The sequence below is a fragment of the Benincasa hispida genome, chromosome 1 (genome assembly GCF_027475165.1).
Source record: "Benincasa hispida cultivar pf3 chromosome 1, pf3_genome.v1.1, whole genome shotgun sequence".
Classification (NCBI taxonomy): Eukaryota; Viridiplantae; Streptophyta; class Magnoliopsida; order Cucurbitales; family Cucurbitaceae; genus Benincasa; species Benincasa hispida.
The window spans coordinates 80222783-80241303 of NC_143478.1; the positions used below are offsets into that span (position 1 = coordinate 80222783).

An 18521-nucleotide genomic window follows, 5' to 3' on the forward strand; every position below is an offset into this window, starting at 1 on the left:
AGAATGGTCGAGAGGAAATCTAGATTGGAGACTAGGGTTTTTCACAATGAAATTTTATTCCCTAACTTGGCCATAAAGGGATATTTCTATGGAGAACAAGTCCTTATCAATTTACCCGTAAGCTCAATTAATTAAATAATATTTAATTAATTAATTAACAAATTGATTAAATAAGCATATATATTAAATCTAATTTAATATATATAGTTGATTGATTAATAAATAAACATCACATGTTTATTTGCCTTGACCTCTAAAAATTAATTAGTAATTATTCACGAATCTAATTCATAAGAATTTAATATTTGAATTGAAGGAAATCGGACATGAGGATTTCCATGAGCAGTGGAATGATCGTTCCAAATTTCATCCGTATATGAACAACAACAATTACAATCCTTTGAAGACTCATCCGTATAGAAACGGATACATACAAGTTACGCATAAAACAAAATTACAATATGCTTTTAATAAGATCAAGGGAAAAATTAACATACCTTTGAAGACTCATCTTCAAACACCCTCGATCATGAATGCTCGTTCAAACAGCAAGACAGCAATTACGAAAGCTCAAACACTTCGACCGCACCACAGCACTATCACAGCGTCCATGAACTCAGCGATCTCCAAGACCACTAACACAGCGAATAGCCTCCAAATACCTCGAACTATGTTGAGTTGAGTACGACACTACCACAATGGCTACCTTGTTATTCTCGGTGTGAGAATCCAAAAGTGTGGGCTCTATGTGGACTTGGTTTGAGGAAGAGACTGGAGGAACAATCGTGTAAATGATTGAGCAAGTGGGAGATGGAAAAGGTCTATCGTATAGATGATGCCCAATCGTTTAACAAATGCTCTACGATTTTTTAGCAAAAGCTCCACGATCGTTTAGCTAAAGGCCAGATGAGCGAAGTATCGTGTAGTGTCACTCTACAATCGTTTAGTCTCTCTTCAGCTGTCATTTAATAAATCTCATTCACTTGATAGCCAACCGTGAGTAATTTCTGAGAATGGAAAATCTCAATCATCAACTACTAAATTTAGGAAAATATTTTTTCTTTTATCTCACGGTTACCGTGAAACCACCAATAACCACTCACTCAATTGGTTATTAGAGAAAAAGATATAATTATCTAATAATTAATATTATTATAAATATATATGATAACCAACTTACTACATTATATTTATAACCTATAATTTTAATATTTCATCTCATGAAACATATAAACCATAGTTTTTTTTCTATTTCATGGTACTTAATATAAATCTCATTTACATTAATCCTCCACTTGATGTATCTCATACATCACACCAATCATATCATATATAATCGAATTACCTCTTGTCAGTTTGGACATTTCAAATCAACACCAAGAACTGATCCTCAACTTGAATCTATTGAGCTACCAAGGGGACCTTATGGACCTGTAGCTCGAAGCTCCAACGGTACGTGAATAACTGACTAAACTCTTTAGTCACAGGATCCACCATTTATTAATTGCCAGACACTCCACTAAAGACCATCAGTTGAACTCTTCTTACTACGGATATATTATGTGTCCATATCAACCAATCAACAGTGCGATAACCTTTCATAGAGCGCTCGTAAGTACGACTGGGTTAATAACCGTTATGCCCTCGTAGTTACATCTAACTCCTTAAGTACCACTAATCCCTCTAATGAATATAAGTCATAGTCCTACTATGACTGAGTCATCTCTTCCAAAGTGAAGCTGTGGCTACTATATTCAAGCCCCGGAATCAGACCTTAAAGGAGAAATCTATTTATTTATCCCTGCTTCAGGGAAGGAGTGAATTCTATCTTATGTAACTGAGTTCCTAACTCCTAAATCAGACAAATCCTAAAAAAAGTAAGCATGTTGAGTTGGCAATCTGGGCATTCTCACCCATACTAATCAAAGGACCGCCCTCAAAGGCAAGAGCTCCCAAAACACTCAGGATTGAGGTCATGTCACCTATGGTCGTTTAGGTGAGATAGTAAGTCTCCAATATCAACGACATTATATATAAAGACGAATCATCTCGTGGTTCGGTCTTATACAAAATCTTTGTATAGGACACCTCTACTCGCATGTCTCCACATGAATGGTCAGGATCTACCATCTGTAGTAGTTCACAACACTTGCGAACCTCTACAAAGCAGGTCATATTCGTAGTGTCACCAGGATCAGGTATCCCTCCTTAATCCTTATACTACAGACCTATTTAGGTTATCACTTAAGGCATGATTCACTTGTATATCTCATATATATGCTTAAGTTTACATATAATAACCATGGAACTTTGTTTATTGGATATGAGTAAATGCCAAATTAAATAACTCTTATTTTATTCATAACAATGTGTATAGATTACAAACTACGAGACTTCGGGAGAATTAGGACACCAATCCCAATATGAATTTTATTCAAATATTTCAATCTTAATTATAGATCACATCTATAATTAACTATATCATATTAATCTCATTAATATGTTATTCCATCAATTAAATTGAACAATTCAAATCATTCTTCTTATCTATCCTTTAGTGAGCTAGCAAGGGGACCTTATGGACTTATAAATTAGAAGCTCCACTGATATGAGATTAATTAATTTCCACTGATATGAAATTAATTAATTTTCACTTATATGAGATTAATTAATTAAACTTTTTAATTAAATTAATCAATCTTCATTAACTATCGGTCACTCCTCTAAAGACCGATAGTTGCACTCTTCACACTGTAGATATATTTTTGTGTCCATGGATATAACCAATCAATAGTGCATCGATCCTTTACAAATTGCTCATAACTACAACTGGATCAAATTACGTTTTACCCTTATAGTTACCTCTAACTTCTTAAGTACCACTGATTCCTCTAATGAACAAACAATTTATAGTCCAAATATAAATTAACACCTCTTGGGCTAGTGAGAGGTTGAGGCCTCAATGTTCAAGACCCAGAATCAGCTATTAAGGGAGCAACTTATCCACTTTTCTTAAGGACGGGAATGAGTGAATTCCATCTTATGTAGTTGTGTTCCCAGCTCCCTACTCGGACATGTCCCAAAATGGTAGGCTTGTTGAGTCGGCTAACAAAGCCACTCTCACCCATGCAAATCAATGGATTGCCCTCATAAACAGGAGTTCACAACTCACTAAGGATTAGGTCAAGTCACCTATGGTCATCCTAGTGAAATGAAAGTCTCTTCTAGTAAGGGTGTTATATAGAAAGATTATTCATTTCGTGGTTCGGTCTTATACAAACTTTTTCTATAGAATACTTCCGCTCTCATGTCTTCACATAAACGATCAGGATCTGATCATTTGTAGTACTTTACAATAATTGTAACATCTACAAAGTGGTTGTATTCGTAGTGCCACCAGGATAAGGTATCCAACCTTATCCATCTACTACAGATCATTTAGGTTATTACTTCTATCAACTTCGCTGCATTAATCTCATTGGCTACAAGACTAGCAACATTTATTAACAAACACATCTTAATGATTGCAACTGCTTCTTCATTCAGGTTCTCCCAATCTTCAGTGTTATGCAATTTCTTGTAAGTTAAGAAATCCTCAAAACAGCATCTTCCAATACCCAAATTTTTTTTCCAACAAATTTCACAATTCCCTCGAAACCTCTTGGCTTTGATAACCCCGTGACTCCTGACCAAAAGCTCTAATACCACTGCTTGGGAATCTATATTTAGATGTAAATAAAATGCAAAAAAACTAAATTATATCTAAATTTCACACTTCCACAAGTTAGAACCAAAAAAGGTTAATGATCATAACATTGACAAATAATAAAGAGAATGGAAAAAAGAATGACACAAAAATATACTGATTCACCCCAGACTCAAAACTACATCCAGTCTTCTGCAACTATAAGTTTTACTATGATGAAGATTGCAGTGGCTCCAAAACTCATGCTACAAATCTCTATCCAAATAGTTAACCACGAATTATTTGATTCCCTATATTACAACTTGATATCTTGAAATTAACGATTAAGAGAAAACACCCAAAAATCAAGATAATACTTGCTCTCAAATACCCTCACTATCTCACATGGACTACATCAAAAACAAAGGAACATATAATTCTTGGAAAAACAAAGAATTGAACTTCTGCCGCAAGAAACCTTCAATTGCCGTCTAACTTGGACTTTTCTCTTTGATATTTTTTTGTAGCCAACTCTCATATTTTCATGTAAACATGTGTATATGTGTGTGTATATATATATATTTCATCATTGTGTGTTTCTCCATGGGTCCAACACATTAATGTCTCTATTTTTCCACTATCCAGTAATACCTCCCATACATAAATTTCCACGAGGAAAATATGATGCATGTGATTAGCTTTATAGACAAAAAATTATTATTATTATTATTATTATTATTATTATTATTATTATTATTATTATGTCGAAATGAAAATTTTAAAATTCACACCTGAATGACAGTGGGATGATGTTGATTAGTAAAGGATTTGGTCCATTGATTGAAAGTCATACGCTCTTCTTCTCCATTCAAGAATTCATCTCCAACCTTTTCTTTCTCCAAGATCTTTTCTACTTTCATTTTCATTTTCTTATACATTATCTCGATATCCAAAAACCACAATTTAAAAAACTTCAGGTTCACTCAATTATACTTTTATCAAAATAAAATACCTTCTTGTAGTTTCTATTTAGTCTATAGATTTAAAATGTTACATTTTTACTTCTAAATTTTGAATTACATTACTATTTAATCTCTATATTTTAAAATGTTATATTTTACCCATGAGTTTTGTTTCTAAATTGTTGTTAATGTTAATATTTATTAATTAATTAAAAAGAATTACAAGAAATATAATTAAATACAATTTCACTAATTTTCTAATTGATTCTTAATGTTAATGTTTACAAACTAGTTTCACTAAAAGTTAATGTCAAAAATCGAAATGAGCATTAAAAAAAATTTGGAGGTAAAGTTGTAAAATGTTGAAACTTACAAGTGAAATTTGAACTCAAAACTCAAAAGTAAAAATGCAAAAATTTGAAATCTAGAAACAGAATGAAAATTAAATTCAAATTTTATTAGTAAAATTATAACATTCAATAGCTTATAGACTAAAATAGAAATTAGACCCAAAACTTATGGATAAGAAACTTCTTTTCCTTTTTCTTTTTTTCAAATATCATTCAAATAGTTTAAGGATTAGTTTTTAAAAAATATTTGTTTAAATATTAGGCCACGTTTATTTTTGGAGAAACGTAATCCATCAATCATAATCTGGAAAGTGTGCCCCATTTAATTATGTCTGTTGTTGTTTACCTATAGTCCGTAATTGAAATGAAATGTGTGACCAATAGCCAAACCCGTAATCAACAAACACAATCTAATTGCAAGGTTGAAGGTGATCAATCTGTTTACGTTTGAAAATTATGTGGGATCTACTAGAAAATATCGTATCGTTACCATTATCGTTTCTGTTATTGTAATAGATACTGTTACTGTTACAATAGAAGAGTTATTAATCTATCACAATATAATTACTATTATCGTTATAATAACCGATGTGATTGATCATAAACGATAACGATAACGATAATGGTAATAAGATAAACTACGTTTACAAACATGTGTAAGTAAAAGAATTACTTTTAACTTAAAAGTATAATTTTTTAACTCAAAATATTTTCAAAATAGTTTTACTTCAACGTATAATTTTATATAAAAAAAAAAAAAGGAAAAGAAAAAGAAGGAAAAAATAATAATAATAAATGGATCGAAAATACAAACGTATTAAAAGTGGCTTCTCCAAAGAAGTGTGTCTTTGTTCACATTCAATTATTAGGGTGAATTATTATGGATTAAGAAAACATTTATGGCAAAATTTCGTCCTCACGTATAAACACGATGTTGTCAGCTGAAATGTCCACACCATGGTTCAATTTAAATCTCTTTCATGCCTTGTAGTTATAGCCTATAGGACATCCAATTTTACGTTTCCAAAATACTTTTATGTTTATTTTCTTTTGGTTTTTATACTCTTAATTCTTTTTTAATTATTGTTTTTATTAAATATTATGAAGTCGTTTAGTTGAAGATTTTTCTAGATGAAATTGATATAGACATTTAAAATCTATATTTGTTTCATGGTTTTCAAAATTTTGTCGAGGAATAAACTATTATTAGGCATCCTCTTTTTTACCTACAAGATTTTTTTTTTTTTTTTAATTTTCAAAACTGAGAGTTTTTTCTTTTTCCTTTTTGTTCTCTTTTTCATTTTATATATAATTTCATTTTAATGGTAGTTATTTATTTAATTAATATTAATTTAACAAAATTAATATAAATATTTATTTCAATAAATCAATAATATTCTATTAAAATCTTTACTTAGCTTATTTTTATAATAAAATTTTATTAAACAAATGCAATTATATATATATATATATAAATTATTAATTAATTAGCTAACAATATCTTAAATATATTGGTTTTGAAAATTAAGCCGGAAGACACTATTTTCATTTCTTTATTCATTATCTATTTTTTACATAAGGTTTAAAAAACCAAGCCAAATTTTGAAAACTAAAAAGAAAAGTAGCTTTTAATAATTTGTTTATCTTTTTAGAATCTGGCTAAAAATTTAACAATTGTTAAGTACGATGCAAGTTATGGTAAGAAACGAGGAGGAAATAGGCTTAATTTAAAAAAAAAAAAACGAAAAACGAAATGGTTACCAAACGATATCTTAGTTGTACAAAAATTTATTTTTCAATAAAATAAGGGAAATTGATTGTTTATTATTTTTATTGTAATCAAACAATTATTTATTAAGATTAATTTGAATTTGATCCTAGAACATACTATTGTTGTTGATTACAGTTAATTACTTATCATGATTAATTTTTATTACATCATTCATCATTAACGTATCATATTTATAAAACTCTTTTTAGTATTTCTTTTATTAACATATCATATTTTAATCTCATTTTTTCACTTTTTTATATAATTAGTGGGGAGACATATACTATGCACGTGGCTTGCATTTTTTTTCACATAAATGTTTTGAATAAATTTTAAATTTTAATTTAATGGTTTTTTTAAAATAAAATTTTGATCCAACATTCATTGAGTTTAATTCGTAAATATTTGACATGAAAAGAAGTAATTTAAAAATAGTATAAAAAATTATATATTTTTATTCTCAAGTTAATCGACAATGGATTTGAGATATTTTTAATGTTGTTGAAATTTTTTAGATAATTTTTAAAGGTAAATACATTTTTCGAATTAATATACTTATAATTCATTTTTCACTTTAAAATTTAAATAGTTGATATGAAATTTAAGACTATAAACAGAGAAAAACATATAAAAATATATGGAAGAATAAAATTAAAATATAATACAGATAAAGTTCTGAAATAAATTTATATAAAAGTGACGTAATAACCTATCTTAATTATTATTTCATGAAGAAATTCTTTTATAGTTGTTGGAAGATAGTGACTTTAGGAGAGAAATAAACAAATAAAAGAAGTTTTTATATAATTTTAAATGAAGCCCTTGTTTAAGTGGATTTTTTTTAGATCAAAAGGGGAAAAAACTCTATTGTTTATTTATTTATTTTTATAAAACCTCCAACTTCCATCAAAGTCTCTTTTTTTTCATTGTATTTTATTTAAATTGTCTACAATAATCATTTGATATACGTGCCCTAAATTTTGAATAATATAATACCTAATTGAATAAAATTATAAGGTCATTCTATTTCGTTAGTTTAAGAAAGTTTAAAAATATTTTAACGTATTTGTAAATTTATGTCGTGGAAAACAAATATAAGAAAATTTACATTATTGAATGAAAAATAGAAGAATGAAAACTATCATTAAAACAAAATAGAAATTTGAAAAGGGAAAATGGAATATAAAAAGTTAAGCAAAAGTGTCTAAATATTCAGAATTGAAATAATAACATTACTGATATATGGAGAAAAATAAATTAATGAATTTAGTTGCAGGTTGACTTTTCATAATCAAATAAATCTTCATCTAATTAAAATCCAATAAAAATAAATTCTAATGGTTAGAAGTCTAAAAAAAACAATTGATACAAATGAAAGATTTAATATATATATATATATATATATATATATATATATATATATATATATATATATATATATATATATATATATATATTAGAGTTGAAACAATAACATTAAATAAATTAATGATTCTCTAGGCTGACTATTGAAAAGAAAAAAAAAAACCTTAACTTCCATGGCTAAAAATCTAAAAAAAAAGTAACAAAAGATTTAACAAAAAAAAAAAAAAGATCGAGGGTTGAAATAATAATATTAAATAAATTAATGGATTCTCAAGCCTGTCGGTTGAATTTTTATAATAAAATAATCTTCATCTAAAATCTTTAAAAAAAAAAACCTTTAATTTCAATGGCTTGATTCTAAAAAGGATTAATTAAGACAATTGATATAAATTAATATTTTATTTTGAATAATAATATTAATAAGTTGAAACTTGTTCATGACCGGATAATAATAATAAATAAATATGATTTACTACACAATATACCAATAGATTATTATAAAATTTATAGATATGTTAAATTATTATGATGGATTTTTTTCATGACTAAATAGTAATATTTAATTTTGTTAACAAATACCCTAAAATTATGAGATTATAGAGACGGAAAATCAATGGATGATTTTACTTTTAATAATAAAATTATATGAATTTTTACATTCTCTATTTTTCCAAATACCGTTACTTTCTCTTTATTTTTTTCTCCATCATCTCAACCAACTTTCTTTTTTCTCTTTACAATATGAATATCAATTGAAAATATCTCAAATTACAAATGAAAAAACAATAAAACATATCAATAACTATAAAGCCTCAGCTTAACAATATACCAAAAACTACAAATGAAGATGAACAAACATATGTATAAAGCTCACAACCTGAATTAAAAAATTCACAAAATTGTATATCAAAATATCATAATACCCTTTAAATTGCCCTTTAAATCCAAAATTTAAGGACATAATAATTTACATATATTTTATGTGTATAAATGAATAAAAAAAAAAATTATACCTTTTTAAGCATTTGAGCGAGAACTTCGGGGATTGCATAAATATCAACAAGGAGTAATATATCTTTGCAAAAGATATAAATTAGAAATCTGCAAATGCGACAGATTTTCTAACATGACAACTTATAAATATATCAAAGATTTAAACAAAATATAAAAGTTTAATCTAAAAAACAATCTTATTAAAAGTCTATATTTCAATAAATAAAAACCAGTCAAATCAAGCCTCAACATAATCTTCATAACATGATCACAAATTACAAATAATTTATTCATAGTGTACTTTTGCCAAAGAAAAAAGGATCAAATCCACGAAAATCCTCATTTTACACAAATTTTAAGATCCGTGGAAATTTTTAGCATAATGATAGAGTAAGAAAATTTGAAGAAATCATGTAATAGATGAATGGTATGTGAATCCAATGGTCATTCATCCCTGCCCATGATCGAAATTTTCAAAATTATGAAACTAAGTGAAACGACCACTAACCTTTTTAGAAATCTTGAACATCATTTTTGGGATTCAACAACTTTTAACGAAGAAATCACCATGCAACAAATTAATTTTATGAAAGTTCTTATTCATAAAAGGTTTCCATCGTGTTATATAAAGAACTAGTTATACTTGAAAGGTTTTAAAATGAAGGAGTTGAGAGGTTTTATAATGAAAGAGTATTTGAAGAGCAAAAAGTGAGGGTTTACAAAAATTTAGGTGAAGAGCAATAAGGGAAATTAAGGGAGAAAGGGCAAAAGTGGAATTTTGAGAAGAAGTAAAGGCAAAATGGAGAATCAAAGATTCTCCGCAAAATGGGGAGTCAAGATTCTCCCTATTTTGCCCCTTTTAATATAGTACAAGAAAGAAATTACGTGCTATGCACATGTTTATGAATTTTGTAATGAAGATTGAAATTTTATTTTATGCCAATTATAAATTTCACTAAAAAAACCCTATTTTTGTAATTATTTAGTTTGAAATATTAATTATGTTAAAATTATTTAAGTTTGTATTATTTGTTACTATTTATGAAAGCCTAATTTTCAAATATTTCATCGGTTGTTCATGAATAAAAAGAATGTAATTTTTAATTTTTTAAAAATAATAAATGGTGTAAATTATTCTAACATATTCGGATATATTTATTCATTGTATAATAATGATGATTGAGCGTAAAAAAATATAGTTCTTAGGCTGATTATTACTATTATTATTTTAGTTTTAAAGATTTTGTTGGTTTTTTAAATAGATCTTTTTGAGGTTTTTTATATTAAAATCACACCAAAAATAAAACTAATTTTTTGGAAAAAAAATATCTCGTGGTTATAAAAAAAAAAACTATAACAATTTTGATATTGTTTTATATTTGAAATGGAAAATAGATCTTTTTTGAAAGGTAAAATAGATGCTTCATTTATAATTTTTAAAGTATAACATTAAATATATTTTTCTCCAAAAACCTTACAATTTTAATTTCACATTTGTATCTTCCTTTAATTTTCTCAAATCCTTTCTATATCTCCTCCTTATCTAATTTTCTTATGTCATCTAGATACTTCAATCTTTTCCATTTTTTCTCCATTATTCCTCACAATTGTGGTCGAAGATATTTATGAATATAATGAACTTTATTATGGTGGATCACTGTATCTAAAAATGTATCTAAATGGATTACAAATAGATTAAAAAGTAATTAAAAAAAATATAAGCCCGTTGCAATTAGACACAAATAAATTGAAAAACAAAAATTGAGTAAAACTAATTACATAATCTCTCTTCTTCCTCTTTTTTCATCTTCATGCAAAAAAAAAAAAAAAACAAAAACAAAAACAAAAACAAAAACCTAAACAAAATTAAATGAGTTAGTAAGATTTTTTATAAAATTAAAAATTAAAAATTAATTAAAATAGACTAACCATAAAGTAATAAAATAGGATTAGATTAGGAATGAGATAGAATTTAAATTTAAGAATTACAAAATTAGAATTAAAAGAATTAAATCAATTCTTATATGATATTCCTTAAATTTCTAACATCTCTCACCATATCCTTATATCTATGGAAAAAAAACTTTTATATAAAAAGCAAACCAATATCAACAAAATCGTCAACAATGTATCAAAATCTCTTTTGGTCTCGGGTTTCGATTATCATTCCAAATAAAATTTGTGACAATCTTAGAACAACAAATAGATGGTTAATTAGACTGTGAAACCCAATTTATTTATTCACAACTTTTCATTTAAATATAAATCTTATCTCATATATTCTATTTATTTTTTTGTTTCTTCCAATGGAATAACAACTTCAAGGCAAATATTTGACTTCAAAAACTTCCTCAAAACAATTTAGGGGTGATAAAATAAATAAAGAAAGAAAGAAAAATGATGATAATGGTACCTCTTCATTAACTTTGGTAAAACATTTTCATTTGGAGAACAAAAAAATTTTAGTCTCCATCATTTTTTTTTTCTTAAAGATTTTGCTTCTGAATTTTTTGTGGAATTTAAAATTTTGCAATGACAATGAATGCATTGGTCATCAATTTTTTTAATTTTATAGGTACAACATACACCTAGATATTCACCATGGAAGAGTTGTGTCTTATCATCATCAAACCCAAATAGTCATGTCCCTCTAATATCAACATACACATGAATTACTACATGGATTGAAGGTCCACCTAAACAATAGTTGTGTCCCTTTAACATCAAGAGACACATGAACTACTACATGAGTTGAAGAGCCACCTAAATAATTTGAAGAACTATTGAGGGCAAGAAGGGAATTATAAAAAATATGTAAGGAGAAAAAAGGAAGAAGAAAATTCTCCCCTATAGCCCATTTTAATATAATATAGATACATTATTTATTAAAATCTAGTTCCTTAAATTACTAATATTGAACTTAATTAATTATAAATGTGATGAAGACAATTAATTAAATATATTATTTGATTAATTTTAATTATAAATGATTTAATTTTCAAATATTTATAATTAAATTTATTATTGATTATTAATTAATTAATTTTTATCAATATATTGAATGATATTTGTTGTTTAATTAATTAATATATTAAAACTATATAAGATTGACATGCTTAATTTCATAAATTAAATACAAATATAATTTTTATTTATAAAATTTAATATAACATTGTTCATGCACAATCAAATATAATCATTTTATTTATTCTCATTTTATTCTCAAACATCTTATTCTCTGATATATTTTTATTCCCAAACATCTATAAAACCTTAAACTAAATGATCCTTATGCAGTCTTTAGGACCCAAAACATCAAGTGGTTGGATTGTACTATTACAGTTAACTCCATGTTTAGCGTTTCAATTATAATCATTAGTGTTTCCAATTATTATAATTTATAATCAATCATATTATTACCATTTCAAATCCCACTTTGTTAATGTGTTTACTATTTCTCACTCATCTTTTATTCCTCTCTTTCTTACAATGTTTACTATTTTCTATCAAAACCAAATAGTCTCTACACCCAGACACATGCTAATTATAATCTACAAATTGTTATAACCCACAAACTAAAATAACCCTACTATAGTAACTAACTTAGCACCCAAACACTCTTATAAGAATAGGAATTTAGTCTATCAAATTTTAATATCTAGTTTGGTCTGTCATTTTTTGTGTGGAAAAAATCGATTTACAACCACTTGTTGAATGAGAAATTTTGGACCAATCGCAAGTTGCCACTTCATTTACTAAATTAATGATGAAATTTCAAATCAGTAAATTTAGACCAATTAGGAGTTGACACTGACCTGAGTTGAAGTTGAAGACAAATTTTGGTAATGTCACATAGTGTCGACATAACCGTTGAATCGGGTAAGATTAATTTAGCCCAATCTGATATGATTATTTGAGTAAAAGTCCAGTTGAGTCCAAAATTGGGCTTAATGAGGCCTAAATACCAAAGTAGGCCCAAATCCAAATAACTGAGCCCAAGGGCTAGGCCCAAATCCACGGGTCCGCTAAACACATGGGTCAACCAGGGCCAAACCCATGGGCCAACTAAACCCATAGGCCAGCCAGCTCAAGCCCATGAAGCCCATCAAAGAATCCTATAAATAGAGGAACTCTTCCCATTTTAAAGGTCAGCATTTCTACCGTCAGAGAGCCCTAAGAGAATTTATCAATAAGCAGAAAACTCCCAAGACTCTTGAAGCTGCACTCCTAGAAAACAGAAGACCGTTGAAGACATAAACACTCTTCCAAGACTTCTACTCGTTCGATGCTTTTCTTCTTCAAGTCAAGCACATTCACCCAACCGAGAGAGAATCAGAGGATCAAGTACTAGAGATCGAACTATATCGCATCAAATCAACCTCAACATCAACACCAACTCAAGTTCAATTCCACGAAACAAGTTTCTCCGTAAGCCTCGTGTGAACAAATTGGCACGTCCAGTGGGACATCTTTACCTCTCATCTCTCTCAACATCCAAATAAGACAAATGACACCTAAAAAGATGGCATCCAGAGCTTCCTCCACAAACAGCTCTTGCATAGGACCTGTCACTCACGACTGCTGAAGAGAAGTCACGCTGGAGCAAGAGCAAAGCTCCCTCATGGCCCACAACATCTTGAGGCAAATGACGAAGTCCCCACAAGGCGGGGTTGTCATCAAGCAGAACCCCCTGTTTGAAAACTCTACTTCTACCTCCAGCAAGCCAAAAAGAGATTCAGAGCCATATGTGATTTCTGTCATGATGGCAGACGTGATGGCTGAGGCGGCCATGGCAAAAATGGAAAGGAAGATCAACTTTCTGATGAAAGTTGTCGAGGAGCGAGACCATGAGACCGTTGCCCTGAGAGAACAAATGCAGTCTCAAGAGGCTGTTGAATTAAGCCAAGCACCCACGGTCAAAGCAACTGACAAGGGGAAGACTGTGCTGTAAGAAAACCAGCTGCAACAATCAGCTTCGGTGGACTTTCTGTCGTCCAACAACTGTAAGACATGATCATGACCTCCATAAGGGCTCAATATGGAAGCCCAGCTCAGAATTCCTTCATGTATTCCAAGCCATACACCCAGAGGATCGACAACTTGAAAATGCCTGCAGGGTATCAACCCTCAAAGTTCCAACAATTCGACGGAAAGGGCAACCCAAAGCAACACATTACCCACTTTATAGAAACATGCGAGAATGCAGGAACAAGGGGAGATCTACTAGTCAACCAGTTTGTCAGAACCCTCAAAGGAAACGCTTTTGACTGGTACACAGAGTTAGAACCTGTGGTGATCGACAGTTGGGAGCAACTTAAAAGAGAATTCTTGAATCGCTTCTATAGCACTAGTCACACCATCAACATGATGGAGCTGACAAACGCCAAGCAACGGAAAGGGGAGCCGATCATCCACTACATCAACTGATGGAGAGCTCTAAGTCTGGACTGCAAAGATCGACTCACCGAATTATTTGCAGTGGAAATGTACACGTAGGGTATGCAATGGGAACTCCTCTATATCCTGCAGGGAATAAAGCCCCGTACCTTTGAAGAATTGGCGATTCGTGCCCACGACATGGAGCTAAGTATCGCAAATAAGGGAACAAGGGATTTCATGAGCCACGAACTGAAAAAAGACAAGAAGGAAATGAAGGGCGCCGAGAATATTTTGAAAGGCACCACAAAGAAATCAATGGTCATTAATATGGCCCCGTTGAAGTTTTCCTCGAAAGGGAAAAGAAGAAGATAGAAAAGAAAGACGAAGAAGACGAAAGACGTTGCCTAACCCTAAAGGAGCAGCAGGAAAAAGTCTACCTGTTCCCCGACTCTAACATTGTGGATATGCTTGAGAAACTACTGAAGAACCACCTTATCCAGCTACCAGAATGTAAACAACAGAAACAAGCCGGCAAAGCGGATGATCCCAATTACTGCAAGTATCACAGGGTCGTTAGCCACCCAGTTGAAAAATGTTTTGTACTAAAGGAATTGATCCTCAAGTTGGACCGTGAGAGAAAAATAGAGTTAGATCTAGACGAGGTGGTCCAAACAAATCATGTTGCAATGACGGTAACTCCAAGCGTGTCGGCACCAATCATATGTTATGAAGAAAGTAAAATTTTGGTCTAGTTTGGGACCTTCGAACTGATGGTAGTGCGGTTTCAGCAGGAGGTCAAAGCCACAGATCCTCAAAACAGAGGAGAGCATGCTGATAATGACATAACGAAGGCTAAATCCTTGTGGCACGCCATAAGAAGGAAAGATCAAACTCTACCCAAAAAGAGTCACGCTTTTATCGAAGTTACAGAAGAGGGAGCAAGGCACAAAAAAGAAAGTGTAGAAAGAAGGTTCGGAGGCCCAAGGCTGTTGACGAGGGAGACAAGGACGTTCCTCGTCTCAGGCGACATGTAACGTTGGTAAATTTCCTCCCAAAGAACTTATGCAATTAAGGTTCAAAAGAGATTCAGAGGCTGCTGCATGTCATGCTATCAGTACCGCGGAAGAAAAAGATGCCATCCTAGGCCCATTCTCTATTCAACATAGATGACCTGCTCTCACTCCTGCGAGAAGCTAAGACGACCCTTATTGAGGCATTGTTGGAATCCAATGCATCTCGCGCATCGACTTCCACAGTACGTGTGTATGCCTCGTGTTGTACATCTATAGGCTTCTCAGACGAAGATCTGCTGCTAGGATCCAAATTGTAGGGTTGAATCCTCATCGACAACGGATCCACCATTAATATAATGTCTAAGACGACTATGAAGCAGCTGGGCATACTCATGGAGAAGCTATCAAACAACAAATTAGTGATTTAGGGTTTCAATCAAGGCAGCCAAAGGGTGATAGGTATGATATGCTTACAACTCCTCATTAGCGATCTGAAGGCTGGCGTGTTATTTCATGTGATAGACTCAAAGACCACCTACAGGCTGCTGGGGTGCCCTTGGATTCACAAGAATGGTGTGATTACATCGATATTGCATCAGTGTCAAGTTCTACCAAGATAGGATTAAGAAGGTTAAAACAAACTCTAATTCGTATTCTGAGGCCGAATCTCACTTCACAGATGCAAAGTTTTACCTAAAGAGCAAGAATTCAGGTAAAACAATTCCAACAGAGACCTTACTGACAAAGAAATCAGATGGATCCCGGTCGAGGTCGCCAATAGACATAGGGAAAGGGACAGGTAGCAAGGTACAAGCCTTCAGTCCAAAAGAGAGTGGGACACCCCCCAAGGTTGGAAAGACACCCGTGGTGAGGGATGAAGAAGCCTCAAAACCTCCGATTCTGCGCTATGTCCCTTTGTCGAGACGAAAAAGGGGTGAGTCACCTTTTACGGAATGATCAAAAGGTTTGCAGGTCGGCGATATAGAAATTCTAAAGGAGAGTTTCGTCACACCTCTCATACTGATAACAAAGTAGGAAGTCCACAAGCCAGAGGGGAAAGTGATGGAGTTAAAGCTGCCTGAGAAGCGAACTAAAGACGAATTTGATCCCAAGGCTTACAAGTTGTTAGCGAAGGCAAGTTATGACTTCACAACTCACACTGAGTTCAAGAGTTTGAACATTTATGAGCAACCCGACTCTCGTTGACCCAAAAGAAGCTTTTGCAAGAGGGACACGCTATACCTATGTCGAGGGCGGGACTTAGATTTGAGTCATCAGAGCCAATCCGTATAATCAGAAAAGCGAAGGGGAAAGTGGCCAACAACAATCATATCACTGCAGAAGAAGTCGATGAGACAGGGGAAAAGGAGGGCAAAGATAAAAGAGTCTTAGCCTTCGACCGTATTAGACCGTCTGCTGCATACGCCTTGGTCTTCGAAAGGTTAAGCATGACAAAAGTAGAAAGGGGAAGCTCGCATACAATTCCCAGAGCTACTCGAATCTCAGTCTTTCGAAGATTGAATCTGTCGAATGAAGGAAATAAGGAAATCATCTGTTAACCGTCAGTGGTGGTGCACCGTCAGCCTTCGAAAGACTAGGTGCAGTTCCGAAGAAAAGTGAAGAAAAACCCCGCACTCCCATTTTTGATCGCCTAAAGCACGAGAGGGTTAAGGATCCCCTCGATGAACATGTCCCTAGTGAGACAAAGGGAAGGGAAAAGCCTGCACTGATGCCTCTGAAATGACTATAAGAAAGAGGGGGCCGATATCCTGAGCATTAATTTGGCGCCGTCTCGACCATAAAAACACTGAAGGGCCATCGAACAAGAAGCCGTCAAGAGAGGTAAGAAGTGATGGAGAAATCCATAATACCATCCTCTCATGCTTGAAGAGAAAGGCCTTCGTTACTTTAAACACAAGTGAGGGCTCGTTCAAAGTAAAGAGGCGCGACGTCGTTTTCACTAATCCTCATAATGGAAATTTAGAGTAGGAGGAAGGCGAAACTTCGTGCCACCACATCACCATCACCGAAGAATCCGAAGAAGGTATGACTGAGAAGGAAGTGGAGGACGCTCCGCAAGGTCTAGAGGATGGTGATCAATCCACAGTGGACGAGCTAAAATAGGTGAATCTGGGCATAGTAAAGGAGTCGCGTCTGACTTTCATCAGTGCATCCATCTCAGAAGGGGAAAAGGGTGAATACATGAGTTTGCTCACCAAATACAGGGATGTTTTCACCTGGTCATACAAAGAGATGTCGGGACTAGATCCGAAGGTAGCAGTCCACCATCTCGCGATCAAACAGGGGTGTCAACTCGTTAAGCTGGCTCAGCGACACTTTCGGTCGGAACTTATCTCCTATATTGAGGTTGAAGTCAATAAGTTGATTGAAGTCAGGTTCATCCACAAATTCAAATACCCAACGTGGATAGCCAACATTATCCCAGTTAGAAAAAAAAATGGATAGCTTCGTGTCTGCATAGACTTTCGCGACCTAAGCAGCACATGCCTGAAAGACGATTTTCCATTACCCATCACAAAGATCATGGTCGATGCAACAACAGAACATGAGGTCTTATCCTTCATGAACGGATCATTCGGGTATAATCAGATACGAATAGCCCTCGTGGACGAGGAAATACGACATTTCGAACCCCAAAAGAGATATATTGCTATAAGGTAATGCCCTTCGGGTTGAAGAAAGCTGGCGCTACTTATCAACGCGCCATGCAGAAGGTGTTTGACAATATATTGCACAAACACGTGGAATGCTATGTGGATGACCTTGTGGTTAAGACCAAACGATGACAGGACCACTTGAAAAATCTAAGAACCGTGTTCGATTGCCTGCAAAAGTACCTGTTAAAGATGAACCCCCTCAAATGCGCGTTTTGCGTAACTTCAGGAAATTTTCTGGGCTTCGTTGTAAGACATCGAGTGATAGAGGTAGATCAATCCAAGATCGATGCCATCCAAAATATGCTAAGACCAAGGAATCTACATG

General features: G+C 32.2%; 1 pseudogene; it reads right to left on the reverse strand.

Annotated features, from left to right (window-relative positions):
• Positions 1 to 18521, reverse strand: part of LOC120079133 (cellulose synthase-like protein G2) — a 48845-nt pseudogene that overhangs the window by 22878 nt on the left and 7446 nt on the right.